The sequence below is a fragment of the Diuraphis noxia genome, unplaced genomic scaffold, assembly GCF_037042655.1.
Source record: "Diuraphis noxia isolate RWA-SAM2 unplaced genomic scaffold, SU_Dnox_SAM2 contig0002, whole genome shotgun sequence".
Taxonomy (NCBI): domain Eukaryota; kingdom Metazoa; phylum Arthropoda; class Insecta; order Hemiptera; family Aphididae; genus Diuraphis; species Diuraphis noxia.
This window is the reverse complement of record NW_028301712.1, coordinates 57,006,335-57,022,847: the sequence shown is the minus strand read 5'-3', so window position 1 is coordinate 57,022,847 and position 16,513 is coordinate 57,006,335. Positions and strand designations below refer to the sequence as shown.

General features: G+C 24.2%; 1 protein-coding gene across 3 annotated transcripts in view; it reads right to left on the bottom strand.

The window, feature by feature from the left end:
• AkhR (Adipokinetic hormone receptor) overlaps nucleotides 1–16,513 on the bottom strand; it is a 99,484-nt gene that overhangs the window by 73,523 nt on the left and 9,448 nt on the right. The window contains exon 1 of one of the 3 annotated variants that reach the window (XM_015524327.2): nucleotides 9,386–9,662. The exons of the other annotated variants lie outside the window; for them this stretch is intronic. The gene's annotated coding sequence lies outside the window, so the exon portion shown is untranslated. Of the gene's footprint in view, nucleotides 1–9,385; nucleotides 9,663–16,513 lie in introns of those variants that run through there. 3 annotated transcript variants of the gene reach the window in all.

The window sequence follows — 16,513 nt, the reverse complement described above, 5'->3', positions numbered from 1 at the left end:
GTTTCAATAATAATAATTAGTGTGAAAGAAATTACTATCCCTTAAATTGTTATTATTATTTTTATGATTTGTGTTCATGGCACTAAACTAAATTGAATATCTTTGTAAGATTATTACTTAGTATATTTTAACCTTTATCTATCTATATAGTATATATATATATATATATATAAGTATACTGCTAGCACAATCACAAATAACAAATTTGAGACATATAAGAGGTAGGTTTTAATGGCTACGAAGTGCATGGTTTCAGCTAGTTAATATATAAATGAGTAATACAACTTATCTTTTGATGTGTGAATTATCTATATATATATATTGATTGTACGTTTTAACAGTATGTACAATATTATTATATTTTGTACCATATATTAAAAATAAGTAATACACTCAGTCCTTTATTTGGTATGCACGTATCATGCTCGTTACCATTGTCACATAAGTCACGGTGCCATATTGCTATGTGATATTTCCGACGAAATAATAATGGTATAATAATATTACATACTATAATGAAACAATGAATCGGATCATGTTTCGGAATAACATACCAAAACAAAATTTATCAACATATATTCTTCACCTTCCTCGTCAGGATGAAATGAAATTGTATGTTTCTTTAAATTATAATTAATGCTTCTCTCTCCTAGAAAACAGTTTTTTTTCCGGAAGAATTTAGTCTTTCTTCTATTACGGAGCCGCGTTAAATTCAATGAGTGGTCACGAATAACACGGACATTGTGTATTTGTGTCAATTGAATACAACAATCCTGTTGTAGGTATTACTTCTACCCCATCAAATAATTATTTAATAATTAAAACACCTAACTAAGCTTCTCTCAAGAAAATTTTGAATAATATCAGTACTTCAAATACAATCTATAATTATATTGAGAACAGTGTAAATTATCATCATTTACCACATCGAAAACATATAATGCCCTTTGTCCCCCAGAGATTTCTACAAAACCCCCTGGGTCAGGTTAGGTCTAAATACAGTTATTTTTTTTTATACTTGTATATAAATCAATATTTACATAAAATTATATAGCTAGACCAGATATGACCACATTTATTTTGATTATGATCTACTGAAAATATTTTTTCCTTTAAGGATCGACTAACGTTATTAATTATTTTTATTTTTAAGTCTTTATCACTAATATTAATAATAATCATACTTATAAAGTGTTAATTTACATTTGAATTAAGTTGTCTAAAAGTTAGTAGTGTTATCCTATTAAATATATATACTATACATATTACGTTTAAATAATTATTAATACTTAGCCATAGATCAGATATATTTTCCATTTATTGTACAAAATATATACTATACCTACTATAAATATAAAGTATAATATACAATGTGTGTGTCTGTCCAAAATTAAAAACTAAATTATCATTAGACATTAATGAACCCGATTTGCATATATCTATGAAACTGTATAATATATACTCTAACTTTTTCTTCCAAATAAAAGTAAACATACCAATTGCCTTCAATCCTACATCAAGGATAACATAATTCAATAGAAGATTTGACTTAATACACGCCAAATTGTAAGTCTGACATTAATTTAATAACCACTTGTCATATCCAGCCTTTGTAGCGTCATTTTATTTATTGAAAACAAATCCGCTTGAATATAAAAAGTTATTTTAAATAATTTCAATATAAAAATATTGACTAATAATAATAATTTTAATACATATAAGCATTATTCATAGCTCTCTACTATATATAACAATACAGAAATTGTTTATTTTATGCAAATAAATTACCTATTTCTATTCAATGAAAAAAAAATATATTTAAACATTTTATAAATGACAGTTATAAATTTAAAATGAGAGATGTATAGAGGAGTAATTAGATTTTAAAGCTTCCAAGCTTATAATATAATTAAAAAAAAAAAAAAAAAAAACAATCCAGAGTTATTGTTTAATTTTGAAATGGTGCTAGCTTTGCTTGAGATTCCATTTATTATTGAAAGTCATAAATATTAAAATTATACATGTAATAATATATTTTTTATAATTTTATTATATTAAATCTTAAAATTAAATTTCCTGTTTTAGTTTTATGATTAAATGAAAAAATATAATAGCACTTTATTGTTATATTAGGTATATAATAAATTATGTTTTTATTTTGAAATAATTACTCTTAATTTGAAAATAGTGATCCTAGCATTTCATAATATATAGTCTCATGATAGATTATATGTTCCACACCATTGCCGTCGGTGTAGTACTCTGAAATTACTTTTTATTAATTATACATACAATTGGTAACAGCTTAGTTCTGGAAAGTTTCAGAAATTCTTAACAAGCCAAACTCCACTTGGAAACTTTTTTCAAACGTAATATTATTGACGTGTTTAAATCTAAAATACAACCAAAAATACGTCGATATATCCTGCAATTTTACGAACTTAGTATAATTTAGTAATTTATATTTTTTTTTTTTGTAGGTACTCGGTTTTTTTTTTTATTGATCTTAAGCCCAGCGACTAAGGACATTAGCTGTTGGGATTATGAACTGTGGTAGGGGTAAGGTTTTAGTACGGTAGGTTGTTTTTACGATTGTTACGATAGGTAACAAACACGCGTGTATGTGTGGCAAGGTTTTTAACTACTAGGAACCCGGGTGGTCACCCATCCAAAAGCTAGTAGCTGTGGCCGTTACTTACTCCCAGTCGTATTTCGCGATTGGTAGCAGCCAACGCGCCACGCCAAACCACGTACTCGGTTTATACACTTTGGCTGTAGATATAATATTACAATCAATTATAACTGCTTATGTAAATTAATGTGTTTTATTTAAAAATACATAATTCCGTATTTTATTAATATATTTATGTCTTTTTTTATTAATAAACAAAATATTGTTTTTATAAAATATGAAGCCATTCATATAACTCTAAAAATCTTCAGTATTTTAACATTTAAAAATAAAATAAAATTTTCTTATTCTATTGCTATATAGTTTTTAAAGAAAATGTTATTTTATAACGTCAAATATAAATCAAATTATACAAAACATATTTTTTACGGCATTCGTCGGCTTCCGTAATTTTGTTTTTATAAATTATCAAAATACTTTTAATTAAATCATTTTTTTTTTTTTTTTACGATAAATAAATTTGAATAACTGCAAGTAGTAGATTTCATAATAACAAAAGTCAACAAACTTCACCATCTACAAATATTATATTGGCTATTTTGTGTGTAACAAACTATTACATCGGTTATACAAAAGTAAACATTTTCTTTACTCTACTTATAGTTACTTACATGGTGTCTTTCGAAATCTTAACTAAAAAACTAAATTATAACAATATGTACTTCCCATGAAGTAAACAAACGTCATATTTTATAATTTAAAAGTTTTTTGAATAGTCCCTATACCTTAGGTTATATTAAACCCTTGAAAAATATAGGTAAGTAAATTAAATTAATATAAATTCTAAACACAAGTTTCTCTAACTAAAAATTATATACATACCTAAAATTATCACATATTTATTTTCAGAATATAAGTAAGTGTCCAAAACTATTTTAAGTAACAAAACATGTAGTATTGTCAAACATATTTTCAATTTTGTTCATAAATATAATAATATACTATGCAGTATTAGTATAACTATATTATATTATTCAGAAAATATAGAAACATATAATATATGTATTGGTTATAGGTATCTTTAAGGTCTGAATGATAGAGAATGAAACCAATAAATGACCATGATATTGATATCGTGGAAAATATATACATTCGATATCGCGAATGTTATTCATAATATTATTATTCAATACATCAAATTTTATCAATTTTAAGTTGTATTACAGGTTTCGTGAATTAAAACGTTTATTCGATGAACTTAAATTGTTGGGGAACGGATTTAATTTTAGATACCGTCTTGAAATTAATTCAGAATCCATGCGAAAAAATAAATATTATGATACTAATAAAGATAAAATAAACGGCATCAAAACAGATTCAGATTTTGTAAAAGCATATAAAACTTCGAAGCATTTAATTTAATATCATACATATTTATATCAAAATAAGGACTAAAATTGTATGTTTGTTTCACTTGAATTCAGTTTTGAACAAGTCCAATTGTAACGAAGGTTAAATTAAAAATAAACTGAAATATCGGTTTGTTACATTCATGAATTGCATAAAATTCCTTAGTTTTTTTTTCGATAAATAGCCTTATAATGAAGAAGAAAGAGAAAAACCTAATATACCAACAAACTTATACGAATTAATCGGACCCGACTGTCAACCCGAAAAAATCATGTCATTCCTCAGGACAACCAAAAAATAGATAAATACATTTAAGTAGAATAAATATAGTCAACAGCCCTTATTATTGTAATTAAATTGTCACCTAAAACATGTAAGTTTTAAGTAATAGTGTAATGTAAATTATGTATAAAGCTAATGGCCCATGTCGCCGAAGCTATAAAGGTCAATAAAAAAAAATAAATAAAAAAATAGCCTTATTTTATTAAAATATATAATAATAATGTCTTATTGTTGTAGCGAACTCTTCGATTTGTTTTCAGGTCTGTTAATCAGTTTAATCAAATTTTCGTACATTGAGTTTTCGACTGGCTGAACATTATTCTCATTACAAAGGTTCAGTCATGTCCATTTTAGACTGATCCATTAAATAATTCACTGGCTTCAAATTTTGAAATATTAACTTGACATGCAATTATTGATATTTTAATTCCAACTTAATTTATAATTTATTTAACTACATATTATTATAATTTATATCATTTTTATTACAAAAATAATATAACACATTAAACAAATATTTTTTTATTTGTTATACTTAAATATTTATTTAAATTTAAAAAAAAAATAAATATTTTTACACCGATTTAATTAAAATAAAAATCATAAATAATATTCGCATATATTTAGTTAGTACCTAACTACTAACTATACCTATCATTTTTAATTATTCATTTTAACGTATTTCAATAGAAAGCATAAATGTTAACATTCTATTCACTGGTATGTGTATTTATTTATGACTAACGTACCTAATAATCAATATTGTACATAATACGTAAGTGGACAAAAAAATAATATATTATATTATTATTGTCATATTTTTAACAAAAACAGTTTTTCGATAAATTAATATAAATTTGAGCAGTATACCTACATCATGAAATTGAATACCTATATTAAGTTTAACTATATGTGACAAGAAATGTATAGTATTTATGATTTTTAACTCCTTTAAAGTTCATAAGTATAACTTGTACCAGGTAATTGTATCAATAATAAATATTTTTCTTGTACCTATGCATATTATATTTAAGGCTATGATGTTTAAAAATGAATTAAATATTCAGTCAATAATTAAATAAAAAATGTATATTACCAAACTTATTACTATTATTTAAAATTTAAATGAATAATTACTTAATGAAAATTAAAAATATAGTAAACAATGAATTCATTGTTAGTACAAGTAAAAAAGTTTTCATTCAAAATACAAAGATATGAAAATATGGATAATATACACAGCAAGTTTTTTAACAATGACTAAACATTTTCAAAGATAAAGTTAAACGCATTTTTTCTTTGTTAATAGGAATAAATCATTTTTGTTCCTGCGTATAAATTAAGAACGTATCATTTTATTTTATTTACTTTATGTTAGTCTGAAAAGTATTTATAAAAAAATATTTTTACTTTGTATGTGAACCAAAATACGGGTTTAGTTATCCGGCTAAAATATCGAAAGCTTAGTTAATTAAATCCAAAATCGTATTATTTATTATTTATCAACTACTAAAAATACCAATTATAAAAACTACATAACCTGAACTTCAAACTTATCAACATTCTAAGTACTTATAAATATTTATATATATATATATAAACCACCAATGAATATAATGATACAATTAATGTAATGTATGTACATTATGTAATTTGGTCAAATACCAAAATTTGGTCAAAACTATAGTACCTTTAACAACTTGTAATATACTAAAATCTCATAGAAAATACAAATAAATATTTACAACAAAACATGTTGTTTTAAGTATTTTAATCAATATAAAAATATTATATTATTTTTTTGTTTTTTCTCTTATTTCTTTGCTCTGTTCCTTATTATATGTATAATTAATTTGTGTTTATAGTGATATGCTAATGGCCTAGTAGTTGAAGCAGAAATTGTATAAATTTCAAGACCAATAAAAAAAAAAAAATAAAAAATATTATCTATTACTAAATAGATATATACCTAGATGATTTAGTTTTATTCTTAATAACTATATTGTCATTCAATTTTCGTAATTTTTATTTCCATATTCAATTAAACATTTTCCAATAATAATTTAATTCACAAAACAAATTTATATTGGTTTTACAATGAATATAAAAAATTATTCTAATACATTATAATATAGCAGCAATAATAAGAGTTGAATAAAAACAGTTTAAATGTCAAAATAAAATATGATTTTAAAATGCATAAAAATTATTAGTTTTATGTATTGACAAATCAGATGATGGGACGATCGAATATTATAACTTTAAATAGCACTGGCATTTTATGCAATCTTAAGCCTAAGATTCCTAGATGATGAATCTCCCAAAAGAATCATCAATGTGCAAAACTTAAAATCGTGACTTTTGCAAAATGAAATTAATGATATACAATAAAAACAATAAAATACCTAAAATTTGTATATTATGACGTACTCAAATGGCAAACATTTATTTTAAGATTCTAAGTGACGTATAATTATTATTACAGTGATACTTCTCAAATATAAGAAAAATTTCAAAAATAATTTGGAAGTTATTTACATTCCATTAAAATTTAAAAATGCAATACTGCAGATAACTTTAAATAAGTATAATCCAATTATTATATGACGACAATATTGAGTATTATTCACAATCATTTACCAAAAGAAGTAAAAACTGTTATTGGTTTTATAATATTATAGTCACACTGCACAGAACTAAAGCTCGTATTTATATTGTTTTAAGATAAAATAGAAAATAAATTGTTTGAATTGAACAGGAATGTACAAAAAAGTTATTAGGTCTCAATGTTAATAATAATTGTTCTTGTATCAGTAAAATTTTAAAAACAAAATCCCAATACTTAATGCTAACATATTAAATAGTACACCTAAGTATTCGTTACATTACAATAAAAGAAAACTATATTTTAAAATGTATGATTAATAATGTTACATTTTATTATGTACCCAAATATAGATATAAAATCACATACTTTTATGGTTTGTGTCAAGTTAACTGTTAGATTGCACCTACATTTTACTACTGTCTTAGAAATATTTCATCAAAATATAAAATCATATTCTTTATACATTAACATAAATTATATTCTTTTGTAAAAATAAATAATTATTGTTTCACAATATTAAAAATGTATTTTCTCTTTTGAACTAGAATTATGTTAAGATGACTACGCTTGAAAATTTAATCTAAAAAAGAGGTGTATTCTAATTTTAGCACACTCTGTCAGACCAGTTTCAAAATTTAAGATATTAAACACATTTTTTGATTTCAATTATCATTACTACATTATATTATCGATTGTAATTAAAATATTAGGTATACTCTGAAATCTATAAAAAAAAGCTATAGTAGAAACCTATACATTTTTAGATTCTGAGCGGAGCGATGAATGTATTGATTTTACCGTGATGTGTGGTTTATTTTTTTTGTGTGTCTGTCATCACGTTTTAGGGCAGTAAAAGTGCTTCGATTTTTGACTTCAGTACCTCGTTCGATCAGAAAGTAAATCTATTTGGTATTTTGGGGGGTCAAAAGTAAAAAATTCTTAATACTTTTTTAAATAATCGAGAAAAACAAACCAAAAATTAAGGCAAAAACGGGAAATTTTACGCACAATCAGTTTTCGACAAAATCGATTTTGGTTTTTGATGTAACTTTAAAACAAATGAACATAGATACATGAAATTTTCACCGAATGTTTATAATAAGTATATTCTATCCACCATGCAATTTTCAAAAATTTTTGACTTAAGTTGAACTATTCATAGGCATTTAAAATTTTCGATCATTATTAGTTATTTTAAAATTAATATTAAAAATGTATTTGTTAGGCAAAAAAGCTTGAAAATTTAATACAAGGCTCTTAATTTATTGTTACAATAGCAGTTTAAAAATAAAAGAAATTCATTGCCACAATTTTTTTTTATAAGCATTCAAAGTTTAAATTTTGACAAAATACGTAAAAATCACGAAAATTTGCAAATTATTTTAAGCTAGACATTCATAAAAAAAATTTATTTTAAATCTAAGGTTTGAAAATTTTTAATCATCTATAATATATCCTAGACAGATAAACCGTCTTCGCTCAGAATCATTTTTTGTATACAATGATATAATATCATTGGATTCAAAATTAATTCCATCTGTTACAGTAACCCACTTCACACTTGTAACCTAATGTACAGCAGAGCGACATCCACTTTCTCGCTTTTTAATTTCTAAATCAATGATAATACTAATTAAAAATGAAATAATATTAAAATTTCAAAGATTTCACAAATATAGGTATAATAATAAACAACACAATATTTTTTTTTTATAAATAAGAAATAATCTTATGTTTTACTACCTAGCTGCATAATCTTTAAATGTATATAGGACATATTATGTAATGAGACAACAAATCATTGATAAATAATATACTGCTTGACTTTTTCTTATTTTTGAAGTAGTTATCCCCCCCCCCCCCCACACACACACACACATACACACATTTATTAAAAGTAAAAAAAAATTGTAGTTAACATTGACTGCTTTAATCTGAATAAATTTCAGGAAAACACGCAGTTAAAAATCAAAAAAGGTGAAATTATATAAAATATAAATGAAAAATAAAATAAATAATTTCAACCTAAAACAATGATAATTTTATAACTATATCACTGTTATTTTGAAACAAAAAACAAATTCATAGGTCGGTGCCCATGTATTTTCCTATCGAAGTATTTTCATAAACGGAATAGTACATACAATTAGGAGGTGATAGGATAATCGAACCTCTCATAGGGTTATCCTCATTGTATAATGTTATACAGTCCTTAAAATTAAAATAGTTTGTACCCAGATTCCACGTAGAGTTTATAAGCCTATAATTTAAAAAAATTTCGCGTTCGGTTTACATAATATCAATTTTTTAGTGGCTAGAATACGGTTCTCCGATATTGTTACAAACATATTATGATTTTAGCAGATATTTTTATTTGTATACAATTTCGCCGATGGAAGAAATAGGAGCATCATAAATAGTAGTATAAATATTATCAGCTCTGTCCCACCTACCTTTCGGAAAAAGGACCGCATAATTATTTTCCGACCATCGTCCAGTGCTGAACAGCTGTTCTTCGTGTGCCAGTTCAGCGGTAATTGTTTTTTATTTTTTATTTTTTATTTTTGACAAGAATATTATTACCATTATATCGTAGACATGATCGAGTACCTGCCTATACTTTACGGTCGGATAGGCTTATAGAATTTCTCGCGATTAATTCGCGCGGGTAGACGACGGACTCGTGCGAGCAACGGAACGATGATTCGGTCGAGACGCCGTTCCCATCAAAGTACCCTGACGGTTCTGTTATCAAGCTGCCAATAGAGAGAAGCACACTATCGTGGACCCGGCGGCGGCCGTTTGTCTTGCACATGCGTTTGTCGCGAACCGCAATCGACGAATACATATGCATCACCGTACGTAAGACCGCAGCGTTATATTATATTTTATATAAATTTGGTGGTTGATTATTTTTTTCCCCTTCTTTATCAGATCAATCGAATATTTACAATATTATTTTACTTCCACGCCGGCAGTATAATAAATTATCTGTCAGCCGATGTGTTTAATCGCAGGCGGTATCATCTGTTTTCTTTTCGTATTCACATTAGTAATATATTCTGCACGATATAAACATTTACCTACCTACTACATAATACACGTGTACATATTACACGCGTCGTATATTTTAATCTACAATCAAATGTATATTTGACTACAATAAAAGTCCGTAAAAAATTAGACGGTTAATATCGAATAATTTATACGACCTAATATTTTTTTTTTTTTTATTGTATTTTATGCGTATATGTTATAATCTACATCATATTAGTACGTTTATCAGTTATTGTACGTTAGTATACGTATATTATGTTCCAGCAATAACAAAAAATAAAAGATGCCAACTTTGGTTTTTGTATGCGCTTAAAGATTATCGTTTCAAAAACAATCGGATATTTAATAATTGTCTTAAACGTTGAAGAGTTTGAATAATTTTGCATAAATTCCATAAGATGAGTCAAATATATTCTAATTGCTTGGAAAATAAAATGAATTCTAACTTTTTGAATAGATACTAATAGTATATAACTATTCGAATTTGTTTCTAATTTTTAATTTTTTTAATTTCCATTTATTTATTTTTTTATACGTTGAATATATTTGTTGACAACTGTTTTTAAAGCAACATAAGTGTTTCTTTATGTAATTAAATCCATAGCCATACACTAAACTCAGTAAAATTAAATAGCAGTGATTATACCCGGCTTTTTAAAATTCGGATTTGAATAGTTTAAGCTTTAATTTAAAAAAAGTTTAAACTAATTTTATTTGCTAACATTTTAAATGTTTTACATATACATTGAAGTGTTTATGCTTTAACTTAAACTATTCAACATTTTAAACAATTATGTAATTTGCCAACTGTTTTTAAAAGTGTACAAAGAACAAACATAGCAACTTTAATTTTTATATTAATCAAAATAACATTATATTATTTTATATTACATAGTAATATAGTATACAACTATCAAATGAAAATGTTCCAACAAAATAGCTAGTATAAAAACAAACTCAATTGAAATTTCCTAATTTTAATAATCTGTTTTACACTTTCAAAGTTTTAAACTTTGAAATGAACGTACATACAAAATATTGTAGTCGTGTTATCTTTAATATAAATAGTGAAGTTCTTCAATTTTATTTTAAATCTCATAATATAATAAATGCATATAAAAACAATGTCTTTTATATGTTATAGATCAATTTAAATTGTTCGTAAATTTTAAAGTAGGTACTTATTACTTGTTTTGAAATCAAATTAAAAGAAAATATTCTATGAGGTTCACTAGATAATGTTCTTACTTCTAAATGTTGTAACAATAGGTAAATTTGCTCCAATATCAAACATAGCTAAGTTAAATCGATTATTCAGAGCCTAAAATTTATCATATTACGTGTTTATAAGACAGAGACAACAAAATATGACCTTTTAGTAAGTATATTTCAATATTCAAAAAATCAAAACTATAATCAGTTCATTATTAAATGAAGAAAACAGGAGTAATAATACTTGTAAATCCATCTATATACATTAAAGTATTAAACAAATGTGCCTATTTTTATCTAACTCACCATCTTACTGAAAACCTCAACATCGATATGTTCTCAAATTCCTAAGGGATACAGAACTTCATAAAAAAAATTTGATATATATTATAAATATAATGTACCTACCATATTTAATGTAACTTATCTATTGTTTACATAAATACTATGTAATTTTTTTTGTAGCCAATGGACCATAGCTGCCGAGGCATTTGTTATAATAAAAAAAAAATGTGCCTATTTACGTAATATGTATAATGCCATTTTAAATACTATCATGTTTATGTATTTTTTAACACTGTAAAACGCTGATATTATATAGTTGTTTACAATTTAACTTGAGCATATTATTACAATAATAAATAATATAATTAAAAATATTTATGATTTTAAAGAATATTATACTAAATATATGGAGAGGTTATGACTTTGTGAGGAATGTGAAAACTGTAACCTAATTTATTACAAAATATAGATATATACAATTTATTGGCACAAACGAAAAATTATATAATCTCATATACTCTAAAAATCATCCAAGTAGTAATATTTAAAATATGTTACACTCATGACAATGAATCGATATGTATAAAAAAATATTCAAAATTACAATATTTGTAGATTACAGAAAAAACCAATTTTCTGTATTTAGACACCAATATTTACGTTCGACATTTACGTATTTCTTATCACAGAAAAACAGTTTAAGTATTTTATTATATAATATATTTATAACCATAAATAAGTTAGTTGAAAATATTTATCATAAAAATTGTTCAATGTTACAAGTTGAATTTTAATGTTATTTTTTGATTAATGATATCCGTAGGTAACATTCTATATAGTTTCAATCCATTATCGACATTAGATTGATCATTCTTAATATATTTTTGGTGTTTTTTATACAGGTTTATAAATATTTTACATAGGTGATACGGTTTCCTCAAAAATTAGGTAAAAAATAATATTATTACTTTATACATAATTGGTAATGAAAATAAAATAAAAGTGGAACTAGATAAAAATGTATAGGAAACTATTTATCGACTGCAGTAGTACCTAATATGCCAAAGTTAACGATTTTTTGAAAACCAGGGTAGTTTAAATTTTAAATAAGTTTTGGATACGCATTATTATAAAATCAGTATTTCTGTACTTTATATTAATTAAAAAATTTCAAAAATATAAGTTTCCAACCCCAACTGAACAGTTTAATCTGAAAATAAAAATATATCAAATTTGTTTTTATTAAATGATAAATATTTTTTTTTAAACCTACGAGTATACTAGTATAGCGTATATAGTCATATACCTAGAAACCTAGATATACATAATGATTAATGTGAAAACAAAATAATTGCATTATAAACATTAAGAAGACCTAGGGTAAGCTTTACAATACCTCCAACCTAATCGGCTAATCCATTGTGTGATTAATAAATTTACTTAAATAATTACTTTAACAATTATTAAACATATAATACTATTTATGTTGATAAATTCGACTACCAGTTACCACTTTCAATAAACGTGTCTTATCAATTCAACTAAGTCATTATTGATTATTAGTTTAGATACTCTTTTAATGTGTCACATTTAAATTTGATCATAGATTTAGATGAATCAAAATGTAAAAAAATACTATTATACAATAATGTATAATTAAAATACTTTATGATTATATTAAAATATTAGGTATTGTACATGGTTATTGTCTATTTAATGAAATAATTATGTAGAAATACTTATTAAAAATATTAAATAATAATTGTTCTACCAAAATAGTTGTATTATTATAAAGCTTTAGCTAACTTCGTACATATTCAAACGATATGTTTTGGTGTTTGAAATCAAATGATAACCAATGATAAAAGGTCGTATTTAGTTAAACTTCTCAGAATTGTTGTGATTATAACAACAAAATGACTAGACTAATTATTTGAATTAGGTACCTAGATTACTGAAGGACATACATCGAAGTATACCAACACTAAATATCATTTTATGTAAAAATGATAATAATTCTAATAAATAAGATTTAAAGAGAAATAATCACAAAATTACGATAATAATATTATACAGGTTTATTAACCATTCTTAACCACTTTCTTCTCACATAATTCAATTACCCATAATCTAATTTTCATAATTTTCAACTTAAAACTGTACTTTCAATTTTTTTTTCTTTACTATTAGGTACTTACTAATTGAAGATATATCCTGTAAAGTTATACATTTTTTTCAAATGAAAGCTATTCTACTTAAAATTATTTATTAGAAATTCATTTTAAATATTTTTATGCATCAAAATCAAAATTTGAATGAGTATAGTTTTTAATAGTTATCTGTTTTATATTTTTGTAATACCATTTGTAAACATTAATACCAAGTAAAAACATTTTAATAACTGAGAAATCACTCATTCAAATTTTGAACTAATAGTATATTATCAACATTTTAAAAATCATTATCTACTAAATTATTTACAATAAGGAGAGAGATTCTGATTTGAAATTTATTTTTCCAACAGCTAGTCTTTAAGACTTAAGTATAGTCACAAAATCTCGAAAATTTTAAAATATAGTCATTAAGTAAGTATATTTAAAAATTCCAGAAATCAGAATTTGAATTAATTAATCATTATTAAAGGAAAACATTGAAAGATAATGCTTAATGAATCGTCTTGTTTAAAAATAAAAATGTGAAGACAATTTGTATTTTCAACTGTTTCTGTTATATTGTGTAAATATCATTATTCCAATAGATATAGGTAGTACCACATATATTACATAAATAATATATTAATTAAATATATGAATAATATTGATTTATACATCGTATAAATTATTCACATATATCTTCGTATTTACCTAAGTCTTTACGTTTAATATTAAAATAATAATGTTTAAAAATAAAACAAAAGACTACCTTTTTAAAGTAGAGATACTCTGCTTTAGAATTCTGCTGCTCTAATAGTTTATGACGTGTGCCACGGATATGTAGAACAGCCGAGTTTTGATAGTGATGACTCCGGAATCTGGAGGAAGAGTTCCGAGTCGATATTAAGGACCCTAGAGATATATTCTGAATCGATACCTATAGCTTCATGATCGACCAAAAAATATCCATACACCATTTCATTATTTCAACCATGTAAATTAAGTTTTATACAAAGGTAGGTATTCAATAAAATTAAAATAAACTTCGGAAAGAAAGTAGGAACACCAGATATTTAAACCCGTCATGCCGAGTATACGTATGTTGGATATACAATCACTACAAATATAATAAATTAATAGTAAGCTGATGGTATCTTAAACATGTTTTAGTTACCTACTAATGATTGGTAGATTGATTTGTTACGTTTTATTAAATCATTAAATAAATAAATTGTATATCTAACCAGACAGTGTACCAAGTTAACCAGAGATCTCACTCTGCTGTATCATAGATTTCGAGTATCGCACATCAGTACATCACTGAGTATGTCTTTGTAATGGATGTGATAGATTTGAATTCAACAATAACTCATTGTATATTTATAACTTTTGAGATGAAAAAAACGGTATCTATATAATTATATTTCTAGGATATAATACAAAAAAAAATAGATTTTTATAATAAAAATAATAAAAAGTATGTTGAATTTGAATTAATTTAAAACATTAATCAGATATCAGAATACTATACTATTAATTATTTTAATAGTACCAATACTATATAATATTGATATTTATTTTTGACTTTTAAGTCAGTACCGAAGTATCATAAAATTGTATAAATATTTTCGTTGAACCTATTACCTAATAACTTAAAAGTTAAAATTGTTCTAAATATTTAAAAAATGTTATTGTGTAGATTTAATTTAAGTAATGAAAAAATGTTTTAAATTTGTATGGTAAATACTTTTTGGATTTCATACAACAGAGAGATTAAATGTAAGTCAACAAAAAGTCGTTATTTATTATTTTTTTTTTTTATTAAAGAAATAACTCTCGGTAACTTGGCTATTGGGATACGATACATTTTTTTTTCGAAAGGTGTTACATAATAATAATACAAAAGTAATAAGGTTGTGTTTTTTTTTTCAATAATTAAATATATTTGTCCAGTCCTCGTTATTTATTATAAAACTATGTATTTAAATTCGTCAGCATTTAAACTTCAAACGATTGTAAGACAAAAATTGTGTATTTTTAATATATTTTTTTAAATCATTAATATAATAATTGTTATAAGAAAAATACTTATGATGAACTTCGCATTAAATTTTAAAACTTTTTTCACTCAATAAACATTTTTATCTTGTTATCTATGTAGATATAGAAATAAAAATTAAACAAAAAATTAAAATATCAATAAATAGCTCAAAAGAGAAAATATTCTGAAAATTTTACCATGTTTAGAAAGTTTTAATATTAGGTGAAAATATAAAGTTTCTAATGTTTCTTTTTCAATTGATACAAAATTGAAAATAACAAAATCGATTTTGTAGAAAAATGTTATTACGGATGTTACGAATCCCAAATAGTATAGATATGTACAAACTACTAACTAAATCCAATTTGTTATCAGAGACCACCATCAAACTTCAATGTTTAAGACTGAAACATTTTTTCTGCTCGGAACAGTTATCATAATTTAGTATAATTGCTTTGTGGTATACAAAATATATACAAATACAGCTGGTAGGTAAGAAATATTGTATCTAGTTTTGTTGTTTTAATATTATTCTATTTTGGTAAACTAACACCAACCTACCTATGTGTATTTTTAATGTTCATAGAATTCATCAAGTGTTAATTAAATCAGTAAATTACTACAATAAAATTATTTATAAAAAAGCAATCACAAATTGGAAAAATATCCATATAAATACTTATTATGGATTGATAAAAGTTAATAACACTGTTAAAATATTATACTGTGTAAATGGCTATGATATCATCGATAAATATATAATGTTAGTAAGCCATCTATTCGTTTTATAAGTCTGTGGTTAAAACCATAAAATGAATAGCTGTTATCTAATG